Source organism: Pinus tabuliformis, chromosome 3_2 (genome assembly GCF_031772625.1).
Source record: "Pinus tabuliformis cultivar Carrire ecotype Pingquan chromosome 3_2, CPIR1, whole genome shotgun sequence".
NCBI classification, from domain to species: Eukaryota; Viridiplantae; Streptophyta; class Pinopsida; order Pinales; family Pinaceae; genus Pinus; species Pinus tabuliformis.
The window spans coordinates 709652792-709666544 of record NC_142302.1 but is presented as its reverse complement, the minus strand read 5'-3'; the positions used below and the strand labels follow the sequence as shown (position 1 = coordinate 709666544).

General features: G+C 36.8%; 1 long non-coding RNA gene across 1 annotated transcript in view; it reads left to right on the top strand.

The window, feature by feature from the left end:
• The window catches only part of LOC149182620 (uncharacterized), a 183132-nt gene that overhangs the window by 19941 nt on the left and 149438 nt on the right, over positions 1-13753 (top strand). The window lies entirely within an intron of this gene.

The following is a 13753-nucleotide window of genomic DNA, read 5'->3' as shown; positions in this document are numbered from 1 at the left end:
GGATTTTTTGGTTTTGATTTTGAGCGATTTCGTTCGGATTTTAGAGTTTGAGGTTTTGATTTCATCTGGGGGTGGCGTGTTTTCGTCCGAGTCAGGGGTTGATTCCGGAGTTGGCATTTTCTTGGAAAGTGATGTAGTTCGAGTGTCCCTGTGGAGCCCGGGGACCTGATGGAGAGTTATACACTGTGCATTCAGCTTGTATATGATTTCTGTGGTTATTTCTGTAGGTGTTGGAGGTTTTGGTTAAGAGTTGCCGGTAATATGAGAGCCCTGGTCCTGGTCAAAAACGGTTTTGGGTATTGAAATGTTCCCCATGGTCTCTGATTCAATGCATGAACGATGGACTTGCTCGGCTCGTTTTCTTGGGGTTTTAAGATTTCTTCTGTTATTTTTTTCGACCTTTTTTGTTCTGGGTTTTCTGTTTTATTGGGTATTGAAGGACGCCTCTGCCATAGTGGAATATATTAGCCTAGTTGCATTTTCTGACATTAGGATTAGCAGAAGTATGTTTTCTGGTTTTACAATCCTCTTTTCCACCTCTCTTTCTAGAATGTGCTTCTTTAAAATTATAGAAGCATTACAATCGCGACGAATGTCCAGGAACACAAGTGGCCCATTTTCAGAGGCCAGATGGCCCTGAAGGGGAGAGCCACTGTTCATAAGCATTTTGGTTTGGCTAACCTGCTCTGACAGGTACCGTTTAGTTGAAATCACCCAAGTCTTGTACCTGGTCTAGACCACTTATTTATGCTTACAGGGGAATTGAGCCTTGCTGGGTGATCTGGCACTCCTTTGTCTGTGCTCAGAACCATGACTCCAGTGGCAGAAAGCCACCTCTATGGTTCGGCCTTTAAGCTGGGAAGTTAATTCGGTGGCATTTTCTGAATTGATTCTTTAAAATCTTATTTGTACGACCAGCTGGCAAAATTGCTTCCTCTAGCTGTAATGCTATTAATACCTTGAATGTAATACATGGTGCGTGGTCATTTTATGGAGACAATTCCCACTTGCAAGTAATACTCACCGAGCAGCAGGGCATTAATGACGGTATATGTCCATATCCTGTCAGATGTATATGCCCAGAGATTGAACAATGTATATGTGTGCATATTCTGCCATTAATGCCCGAGCAGCAGGGCATTAATGACGGTATATGTCCATATCCTGTCAGATGTATATGCCCAGAGATTGAACAATGTATATGTGTGCATATTCTGCCATTAATGCCCGAGCAGCAGGGCATTAATGACGGTATATGTCCATATCCTGTCAGATGTATATGCCCAGAGATTGAACAATGTATATGTGTGCATATTCTGCCATTAATGCTCTACTGCCCAGTGCTTCTAGTTAGCCATCCCCAATTAGGTTTGTATGGCAGTGTCCTGATTTGCTTTCCGTTTTACAATGCTGTTTTCAGATGTTGAAGTATAAAGTACTTTCAACCCAGTACAATGAGCCTTGCATTGTAAAATCTGCTGCATGTATGCTCTTCATTTGTAAGGTGTTGTCTACTTTGGTTGCTTCATCGTTGCTGGATTCAGTCATTGAGAACAGCTTACTCAGGTAAGGTTCATTTCAGGTGTATGCATATTGAAACCGAGTCCTGAACTATCTCGGATTGACAACCAGATGGACACTTGAAGTTGTTTTGTGAAATTGAGAAGTGCATCCAAATGTTAAATGCAGGCTAAGATTAATTTCGGTGCAGAGTGGGAAAACACACCCAGGAACTTGATTACTAAAAACCAAAAAGAAAACAAAATGATGAAAAGCTAGAACTGGGCTTCTATTTGCTTGTCCTTCTTTCTATGGTGCTGCCTAACTCTAGATGTGCCCCCATCTTCTTTTCCCCATTAAAAGGTTTGAGTTTTTGTGTGGTGGTACTGGTATCTGCCATTAAGTGATATTGTGAATTTGAGGGCAGATTGCTGGATTTGCAATAGTGCCCAATTTGTGATGTTGCTCATCTGCATCTGGTTCTGGTCATGCTTCAATGTCTTATGATCATCTTGTGAGCAATTTAGATAATTTCGGGTTGAATGGAGTAGAGGCTGGAGTTTATGATTGACCAGAATTCACATAAGGTCTCAGCTTGGTTCATTATTGAGAGAATAAAAATATGCATTTACTATTATGAAATCATCAAAATTCTGTACAAGCATTTGTTAAATCCTTCAAAACTGAAATGATCACATCTGTGCCATAGTACTAAAGTTTTAGTATAGGCTGTCTACAAAAAAGGACTGTCCAAGGTTTGTTTGTTTGTGTTTGTCTTTAATTTGTATTTTGATTTTGATTTTTCTTTATTTATAATTTTATATTGAATATAAGCCTTATATTGGAATTCTGTTTGTTTGTGTTTGTCTTTAATTTTAATTTTACTCTAATTTTTTCTTTATTTATAATTTTACATTGAATATAAGCCTTATATTGGAATTTTGAGGTGTAAAGCAAAAACATTTGCTGTGCTTGCTTTTCCTGACTGTTTCAAGTCATAGTGATGCCTTATCGAAAGCTATAATGGGACTTTCACTTGAATGTTATCTTGGCAATGATATTGGTAAAATAGGCTGTATAATGGAAATTAAGATGAAATTTTGATGATTTGTATGATTATATTTAATGTCTGTTTGAGGTGGTAGATTTTCTTCAGTTCAAAGTCCATCTGGGAGAGAGGAGGGATACTGGGGGTTATTATTAGGAATAGAAGAACATACCAGAAAATCTCGGTGGAAGTTTCTTAGTTTCTGATTGGGCATTGTAGTTGCTGGAACTGGGAACTTCTGGAACCTCTTCTCATTATTATAATTAGTGGGCATCCTCTTATATTTCTAGTTTTCTTTTATGAATTCTAGGTTCATTTGCAATTCGATATAGACCTGAATTTCCACAACCATGGAGGTTCGATGAATTAAAAAAAAAATTGCTCTGCATGATGCCTCTTACAAAGAAACAGTCAATTGGCGATGAGAGTATATTTCTTGAGGTACTCAATTGTGTATGCCTGCAAAGTACAAATTGAAAAGCTTACATGACGGGTGGTTGAGAAATGGACCTAGTTTTTATTTTATTTTTATTTTTATTTTTACTGATTTAAAAGAGACTAATGTGTAAAGGCAATGATTGATCCACTTGTATGTTGATTTGTCGGAATGGCATACACTTATTTGTTGTAGTTGATGCATGTTTTAGAGATCTATTACCCACTTTCCAACCAATGGAGGGAAATAGCAAGATTGCTTGTTGATCATGGGGTTGTTTGTATAGGTCTAGTTTGTAATGGGGAATTATATGCCTTTTTGAAAAAGGTGATTAGATTGGAATTCAAATTACCCAATCTCTAGTTTGTTTTTGGGAGCATTTCCCGAAGCTAATGTCATGTAAAGGTTGGCTCTTCATGCTTTATGTCTCTTGGCATGAGAGGGAGGATGATGATAATGGTAGATATAAAGCTACACGAAAATTGTGGTGGTTGGGTCTTAGTTCAAATTCTTGGATTGATATGTCTAGTTTCTTGGATTTTCTAATTGGTTGGGATGCAACTTCCGTTCGTGATGGAGATTGAATATATGGAGTGGAGATTTCATTTTTTTTTTGGGCAAGAGCTAGATGTTATCGCTATTTGTGATGTTTCAAGTCCAAGGGTTAAATGGGGTCATAATCAAGAGTGCAGATAAATGATACCACTGGATTACTATATTTGGCAAAGTTTAGAGAAGGAAGAGGGCAAATTGCAAGAGTATTTCCTAATATTCGTAATGGGAATAATAGTTGTTGTAGAGTGCAATTTTGATTGGTTGACAGAAGATTCCCTAATCTCATTTGATTAGTTGATTGATAGTTGAGTTAGTGAGTGTTGTTTTTCCATGATATTGGAGTTTAGGATAAAATCTTAAATCATTGATGCTACCAATCCAAGTTTCACAACAAGACTACTTTTCACAATGGAATAATACACAACAATAAATCTACTAGTGCACAAAATAGACACAACTTTTTACAAATTTAATCAACAACCCAACTTCATTATATTAACAAACAAATAATACAATTGTCTAGGCTCCCATACTAAGGATCACTGTTGATAATATCGGCGATATATCGGCGATATTCGAAAATATCGCGATATTTTCGGCAAAACGATATATCGCCGAGAAAATATCGCGATATTTTCTGTTTTGATAATATCGCGATATTTTCAAAATATCGGAAAATATCGGCAAAATATCGGCTATATTTAAAAATTTGAAAAAATTATTTTTTATGCTTGCCGATATTTGCCGATATTTTGCCGATATTTTCGCCGATATTGCCGATAAGATATTTTCTGGACCCTCGCCGATATTTTCCCGATACCGATATTTTCAACACTGCTAAGGATAATGGCCCTCATATATCCACTAGTACAAGAATACAAGAACAAGATACTTTGACGATATAGCTGATGTAGAGCTCAATCATAGTTGCTTTGTTGTATCCTGAACACATTGCGGGTCCTTCGCTTTCGCTCTGAAACACTGCCTCTTTCAATGTACCAACTCCTTTAGGCCACTGAACTAGACTCTCCAATCTGCACTCTAGCTGATCATAAGTCCATTTACATCCAACACATAGGGTCTTCACGCTCACTATTTTCTCCTTAGTCCTTCGAGGCCACAACACTTTGAGACTTCTTGCCCACTGCTTCTCCTCAACTACTTAGGGACTTCTTCCCACTATTGTCTTCTTGCGCTGCTCTAATGAAGACAAACATAGGGAAAGAGGGCTGCCACCTATCACTGGCAAACATCCTTCTTTGCACAATGAACTTAGGCTATACAAAATTGCTCCTCTGGTTTATCAGACTTTGAGCTTCTTCAATCCCCTGCCTCATTTAGCTACCACCTTAATCATTTAAGGTGCCGCACTTAGAGTCAACTTGGTCCACTCTCACACTGCCCTCCAACTATGCACAAGTGTCCAATACCAATGTCCAATTTGGACCTCTACATCCATTAGCATCAAGCCAACATGAAATACATACCTTATTCTACCTTCTAAGCTTGTGCATGTGCTATAGCGTCTTGGTTAGGGCATCCGAACAACTCTGATAACCCTTCCCTTTTTGCTGCTAACATACCTCTACAAACTGTGGTCCACCTTCCTTAATATGCTGCTCTCATTTGGTTCTTCTAGGAGGCTCGTTTGTCCATGAGGCCTAAGAAATCCTTTTGAAATCTGAAAATTACATACAAATTTTAGACTTGAAATGAGGAGGAAATAACTTGAAGAAAGAGAGATTAAGTCTCTTCTAAGGCCCACGACCTAGGGAGAAAAATATACAACCCTCTAAGCAACACGTCCTAGCCAAGGATGGGCCTAAAAAGGGCTCACGACCTTGCTACAAAGTTGCCCAACAAATGGAAGCGGTCCTGCAAAGAATGAATTAGTAATTTCAAAAGAATCTATCCTCCAACCTGTTGGAAAATGTAACTATGTTTGGTCTTCATTAATGTGCTTGAGTCATCATGAAATGTACTTGTCAAAAGAATAAAGAAAATAATTTTTATTATTGTAACAATGACTTATTAAAGCATGGGTTTCATGCTTGGGTCATCATTATATTAGTCAAAGTCCCCATTGAGGACTCCTAGGATTAATATTGAGTTTATAGAGTCATTGTACATTCAAAGAGACCCTTCTTGGGCTTTTGAATCATTGAAAAAGGTTTAGTATTGAGTCAAATATGATTCATGCATTCTCCACACCAAGTCGACCTAGAAGAGATCAAGTCAGCCTAAGGAGACTTATTCGACCCACAAGAAGCTTATAAATGCAAGTTAGTCGAAGTCATTTGGAGCATCACATCTCAAGCTAGTTTGATATCTCAAGAGTAGCCGAGGAAGTGTGAAGTCTGTTGTCGGGAAGCCAAAGGAGAGGAATAAAATCGAACTTTTGGTGCCTCTCTCTCACTGTTTCGTACCCTAGATTGGGAGATTGAAGTCTTCCAAGTTTCACTGTTGCCAGAAGCTGCCTGATGTCGGAAGATGCTACCTAGTTGAAGTTGCTGGAAATGGGTTGAAGATCTAGGAGGCTGACTTGGTGTGGAGGGAAGGTCTGGTCTATGTCTAGGGTGAAGAGTCTCAAAGAATACTATTGGAAGGAAGAATTTCTTGACTAGGTTTTCTCCTCAAGGGGGGGTTTGCCAAAGGCATAGTGCCTACATCTTGTGTCTCTTGTTTTTGTGATCTTCATACGCACATAATATGGTAATTGCTTGATGAAAGATAAGATAATAAGAAGTAAAAGAATCCAACACACTCACAAGTAATTATCAATAAAGGAGAATCAAACCCTAATATAACTACTTTGATTTTCCAACACAACTTGATGCCAAAGTGAACTTGAGTTGTTGTTCAAAAGGCTGCAAAACAAATTGTGAAATTAGTGGAAAGAGCATGAAAGAAAGACAAATAATAATATAGAACTAGTATACAATAACTAAGCCAAGTCATGAGAGTGAAATTCCATGCTTGTCTAGTCTAGGAAAATGCTCTAATTAACTCATATAACCATTGGAAAGCTCTAAATTTAGATCAAATGAAATATGAAATTTGAATTATGAGCGATTCAAGTAGAATATGGGGAGATAGAACTCTAATTCTTTGCTTCTCTTTCGATGAATACTTTGAAGTTATGAACGATGGGTCTTTTGTATCTTGAGTCCGGGTGTGAGTTGATCTATGTGAGACTTCTCGCACGCCCAAAAAATATTCTTCACATAATTCAAAAGATTTTCTACACACTTGGAACAAATATTAACATACATAAAGGAAATAGAGCAATTTAATGGGTAAAAGAAACAAAAGATTCTTCCAAAAATCAATTAATATTTTTCACTCCTAGATTACTACTCTAAAATCAAAGATTCATGCAATATAACTTGCACATATCAATCCACAATGAATGACAATAGAAGCTAACACAATCCAAATGCATATGAAATTGGAGCAGAATAAAAATAAATGGAAAAAAGATCACCTCATGATAAAAAGATAACACCACCAATGATACCCCAGTGTCTTTATTTTATTAGCAAAAATAAGTAAATAAATTGGCAGAGTCTCCTCAAGCCCAATAATATGAATACATAGTGAGAGCCCAATGCTCACTTAAATAGAAGAATGAGAGCAAATCCCAATGATAGATCTATGTGACAAGTGGAGTTGGAAAAGATCTCGAGACAAAATCGAACTCTAGAGTGGAGAGCCAAGTGTATTTTCATGCAAATCGAATTCTTGAAATTGGCCCAACATATCTTCTCTAAGAAATTCAAACTCTTTATTTGTGGAGACATGAACTCAATCATTTCATGCATGCATTGAACCCTCCAACAAGAAATGTGTGGGCCTCCTTGAGGAATGCATAAATCCTCAACTTGAGTTTAGTTGCCATGTGTATGTCACAAGTGGAGTTAGAGTGGAGACATGTCTCCAACAATTCTCAATCAAATATTTCATCAAGATATTCCCTCGTGCATTTACCTCCAACAAATTCGATTTGCCAAGTCACCAAATCGAATTTCCTTTTTGTAGCAAAGAAATCAATTTTCCCATTTGATCAATGCTTTGATGAGGTCATGTGCCAAATCACCTTCCATTTGTGCTTTTGACTTGACTCTTGACTTGAGATAATTTCCAAGTCATTTTGTCACATGAAATTATTTATTTTTCTCAATTTATTTAATTTATGGGCTATTTTATTCCCACATTTTCCACTAAACTTAGGAAAAATGGGTTTTGAGATTTAGAACTTATTTTGTACCCCTCAAAGTGCGTCATAGTAGAGAGTTGAGGGTGAGAGGTGTAATTATGAATACACATACCCCATACAACTTCTCTAGGATTTATTCAATTTTTCGCCTTGCGAGAGATTAAAAAAATTAAAAAACCGACCCCTAGACTTATTCAAATTCCACAAAATTTTTTGAGTGGCCTAATATAGTAATATACAATGACTCTAGATATTAGGACTTACCCAGTGCCTTGCCATCAAGTCGCACTTCGACTTGGGGGTTATGCTTGGAGGAAAAAAATCAATTAATTATTAAGTCCTTGAAAGTACCTAATAAAACCTCTCATAGTAAACTCACTTGATGACAATGTTCCAAGTTACCTATGCCTGTTACATGACTCAATTCATCACACTAGCATCACTTTACATCATCCCCGTAGGGCCAACGAATTTGAGTACAACATAGAAAAAGATGAAAATAATAAATTAGAGTTAAAAAAACTCTTACGATATAGGAATTCTAATGGTACAAGAAACCTTTGATATATCTTTTGAGCATGGAGTTTTCAAAATTTTTTCAAGTGCCACTTAAGTGGTCAACAAGTCTTATGGGTTGAGATTCTTATAGAAATTGATGCTACTACTATAATCACTTTGAAAAATATTGATAAGTATCCATATTCTTTGACACGTATAATGAAGATGAGTGCATCGAATGATTCTAGTTTGTTCATCAAAATTATTTGTCTTTTCATCATAATCATTGATTTGAATAAACTATGATAACAAGATCATTATTTTGCCATCTTAGATGAAGAACATAAATCAGAAATTTATTTGATAAAGAATATGCAAATGAAATCATATATAGTTTATGACATACATTATTTGTTATCATTTTAATTAGCATTGTAGTAGTAACATGTATTGCTATGTGACTCAGACAAACTTTAGTTGGTGGATGTGACTTGGAAACGATATTGAAGTTAAAATAGTCAAATTCACTTGGTAAGATGGTTGGATCATTCATGAAAAGGAAAATGGTGCAGAAATATTTGTAAGTTTTTATGAAGGAAAAATTGTTGTAATAAATACTTTGTATTTTTCCTTTGTGAATGTTCTCACTATTTTGTTAAGTAAATTTTCCTATTTTAATATCCATGTTACTTTTAACTTGTGTCCAACCACCGAAGTTCATCCAAATCACAATAATAATATATGCTAGTATTATAATGTTAATTAGACGGATAACAAATAACATGAGCCTTAAACCATATATGAATTATTTTTGATACATTTTATCAAATAAACTGAAACACATTTTCTTTGTATGAGATGAGAAATGATTGCTTTATTAATATGACACATTTCAAACCAATAATTTTGATGAATATTTTTTATTTTGATAATTAACACAAGTAGTAACAACAATCGATGCACCTTCTTTTTCACTGTACGTGTCAATACATTTTCAAGTCTGCTACTATTTTTCAATGTGGTTGTAGTAGTGTCATCAATTTTGCAATGCCTACAATTCATTGAACTTTTTCTGCACTGTGATTGTACGAATGCAGATAATAATTTATTCGTTTGATGAAAACGAATTCTACAAAAGATACATCAATATGGGTTAATTTTATATTGTTACCAATGTTTTATCAATAAAATCATAGTTTTCCATGAAATTTCTTATCTTGGTATCAGTAAACTTACTGTTTAATGTTAAATATTATCATGGCTTGGACATGTGTTCTAGTCTTGATAGGAGCCATTGAGGTTAGAACCACAAAGGATTTAATTATCTCCAAGCCCATGTAATTTTTCCAAAGTTTCACCTACGGAAAATATCTTAATTATGTCAATTAGTGATTTTTAATATTTCGCATGTCAAAATTTAAGGAAAATGGATAATTAATTGACATTAGTGGGATAAGATCGATTTACCTTTAGAAGCTTTTAGAAAGTTTGTAAGTTGATCTTAGCCAATGATTGTGGCCATTCATTTGTGAATGAGAGGTTATAAAGGGAGATCTATGGGCAACACTGGAGATGGATTAGATCACAAAGATCATTCGGGTTGGGTGAGAAATCAGTCAGACACCAAGAGGGTTTTAACAACAGTGATTCATAAGAGATTTTTTGGTGGTTTTTGCTATCAATTATCTTTTGCATGAGGCCGAGTTTTTCGTGTGAACCTGTGAGCTTCAGGAGGCGATCGAGTTGTTAAGTGAATTCGCAAGAGGAGAGGTCGTGATTATTTCTGGGAGGCAGTGCGAGTCTTTCAGAGGACAAATTGAGTTTGCTGGAGGAGCAAGTTCTCTAGGAGGTAGTGTGAATTGTTAGGATGATAGATTGAGTTTTCCAAGAGGCAGATTGAGTTTCCAAAGAGTAGTGCGAATTGCCAGGAGAGCTTGTGTGAATTGCTAGAGTACGAGTGCGAGTTGCTGGAGGCAATGCGAATTACAGAAAGGGATGCAAAGGTGTTTCTTCGTGTTGATTTGATTAGCATAAGTGAAGACACGATATCGTTGGAGCTTTGCGAGTTTCAGGCAAGCAGTTGTAATTTCTCAATAACAAATTTTGTTGAAGATATTAATATAAACCCTCAGATCTGAACATTGGTTTCCCCAACACTGGGGTTTATCCAGGGACATTTGTCCAAAAATTCTTATCAATTGTAAGATTGGTTTCTTTTGTAATTTATCTTGTGAAATGTGTTGTTCATGTTTCTTATTAATTATTCTTAGTAGAAGAATTAATTTGCCATGAAAAAGTAATAGGAAATAATTAACTAGGTTAGTAACACCTTTTGGGTTGCCAAGAATTTCACATGGTATCAGAGCACTAAAGTATTGAGGTCGTTGGATATATCTGACTGTGAGGGTTTCAAAGGGGAAATCAATGGTTTTCACACAGACAAATCTCTTTAGATTTATTTGAGTTTATTGTTCGAGGGCTTTAGAAATAACTTCAGCTGGTTCGAGGGATCATGACAAACTAGATGGTGCATCGAACTTTGGTATTTGGAAATCTATAATTTTATTGGTGCTAGAGGATCATGGACTGAAGGAGTATGCTACGACAATTGTTGTCGTATCGACAGATCTGACGTAGATAGTTACCCACTGCAAGGAGGATGCCAAGGCTAGGTGTATTATCTAAGACAATGTTAAAGATCACATCGTTCCCCATATTACAGAATTGGATACGTGCAAGATGTGGGATGCCATCTTGAAGTTGTTCCTGAATGATATTGTAAATAGGAAATGGATCTTCAGAGAGAAGGTAAGAAACACCAGATGGAACCGAGAAGGTGATGCCAATTATCTCACTTGGCTTATATTAGTCAAGGGCGAGTTAGCAACCGTCAGAGAAAAGATAGACGATGATGAGCTTGTGAGAATTGCTCTAAATGAGTTCTCAAAAGTAGTAAAACGGGTTTGTCCAAGTGATTAATGAACGATAAGACCTGCCTGACTGAAATCGTATGTGGAGTGATTTCACTCTGAAAGAATGTAGGTTGAGCCTTGTTAGTGGCAGTAGCGGTAAAAGGCAGAAGCATGAGGATGACGAAAATGTTGCTCTTGCAGGAAAGTGCAAATCCAAGAAAGGCTCAAGCAAAGTGCCTAACTCCAAGGGAGAGAAGAAAAATGAAAGACTAGAGTAATATATGTTAATCTAGGTTGTCATTGATGTCAATATGGCATTGACTGAGGTGTCAATACTCTTGAGAAGCCTGGTTCCAGATGATGATGTCTTGCCCTAAGAAGTTGCCAAGTGTCTGATTGGTGATCTAGTCCCTAGGTACAAGCCCTTGATGTGAAGAACTACACTTAATGAAGCCATACTTGTGATGATGTTATACTCTTATATGTCCACACTTAATGATGGTGCTTGATGAGGGTTGGAAGACTAAGTGATGATGTGACTGATGATTGAAAGAGACTTTCCTAATGATACTGCCTACAACATATCATTGCACCATTATATGATGACACAAGATGATACACTCATTATTGCATACACTCATGATGACATAAATGCAACACTCCTACATGATGACCATACTTCAAACAACAAGAACATGAGGAAGTCTGATGGAAATAATGATGCTCCCAGTTCCGGCAAAGAAACGGGAAGATACCTTGTCGAGTCACCTTGAACAAAGGCACAAGAGCTTGAACAAACTTGAAGCAGAGATTGATCAATATAAGGTAGAGGTCTCCTCTCTTAAATTTCAACTAGAAGAAGCAACAAAGCTAGTACAAGGAGCTGAGAAGACAATGGAAGCATTGACAATCATAGAAGGACAGGTTGATGAAGCAGAAAAGGAGAGAAACACCATGATATGTCAACTAAAAGCAAAGGATGAAGAAATCTTCAAATTAAAATCTGACATCAACCTTCTCAAGGTCGAAGTCTATCAAAAGAAAATGAAGAAATCTTCAAAATGAAGTTAGATATCATCTCCCTTAAAATAGAAGCAAATGGAGCAATACGTATCAAGGAAGAGTTTGGGAAACAACTTGCTAAGAAGAATAATGATTGCGAAAGATTGGAAGAAGAGATTGTCTTCCTCAGGAAAAAGGTTGAAGGGATGGACAAAATCTTGAAGAGCTCTCAAGCCTTGGATGACATGCCCAGCCATCAAAGATCTCCATTTGATGAATGAGGTCTTGGCTATGAAGGTGACTTCAGCAATGACAATCCTTGCACCACACTACACCACTTCCCCATTCTTCATCACCCAATTTGCACCATCAACTCTGCACCATACTGCACCATCTATTTTGCACCATACTTCTTCATCAATTCTGCATCAATGTTTTTGCACCACATGTCACCAATACTTCACCAACACTTCTTCACCACAACTCACCAATTTTGCACCATCTATTCAGCAACAATATTCTTGCACCATGCTGCACCAAACCACTATTCAAACTGTTCCAATACTTCACTTTACAAATCTGCCTTATTCTGCACTATCACCCTTCTTCATAAACACTTTACTGTAGCATGGTGCATTAGGCAGTGTGATATTTTGAACAGTGGTCTGATGTTTATTGACTTGTGAAAAGAACAATCACCTGGAACCTGTGATGTGTGGATGAGTAAGACTTGAAGAAGCCTTGTAAACATCCTTGGAGAAATGATGCTGTACTGAAGTCATCATGAAGTGAACTTGGAGGATTTGATTGGGTACCATGAAGAATAGTGGCGATACCTTCTAATTGATAAGGTTGTCATTTGATGATATTGCGTGAACACTGAAGTGACGCTGAATATTGACAGGGCTCGGTGAAGAAGACTTTGGGAGCCGTGAAACACGACCAAACATATCTTGACAAAACAAAAGGATTGGTGTCCTTGGAGTTGGTGGTCCTAAACTCACGGTTGGTGCCTTGGATAAGATAGGGTCGAAGCCTCATTAAAGTCCAAGTAGGTGCTTGGCACATCCTAGGTTGGAGCCTGGTTGTCTTCATCAAGGTTTGGAGCCCTACCTATATTGTACTTGATTCATTGTAAATATTATATTAATAAAAGTAGTTATTTCTATTGTTCATTTTGTGTTCTAAATATAAGTGATCTAAGTGGTAAAAGTAACAATTGAAAAGAAATATTGATCCACCCCCACTCTTAGTATTTCCAACAATATAAAGTGTTTTGTCTAAACAAAAATAAGTTTGAAAGGAAGAAAGAGAAGCAACAGACAACAACTTCGACGGATATTAATGAACTGTCTTCAAGACTAAAAGATGAGTTCGCTCTTATAACTTGCTTATATCTAGCTCAACCATCATATATGTCTAGTATATTGATTGTGGGATGTCATATCACATGACAGGAGTTAGAGAGTATTTCTCCAGTTATAAAGCGAAGGAGATAGGATTCCAGATTCAAATGGGAAACAACTCCAAATGTACTCCAGTTGGGAGATGGACAGTCACATTTCAAAGGTAGTTAGGCAAGAACA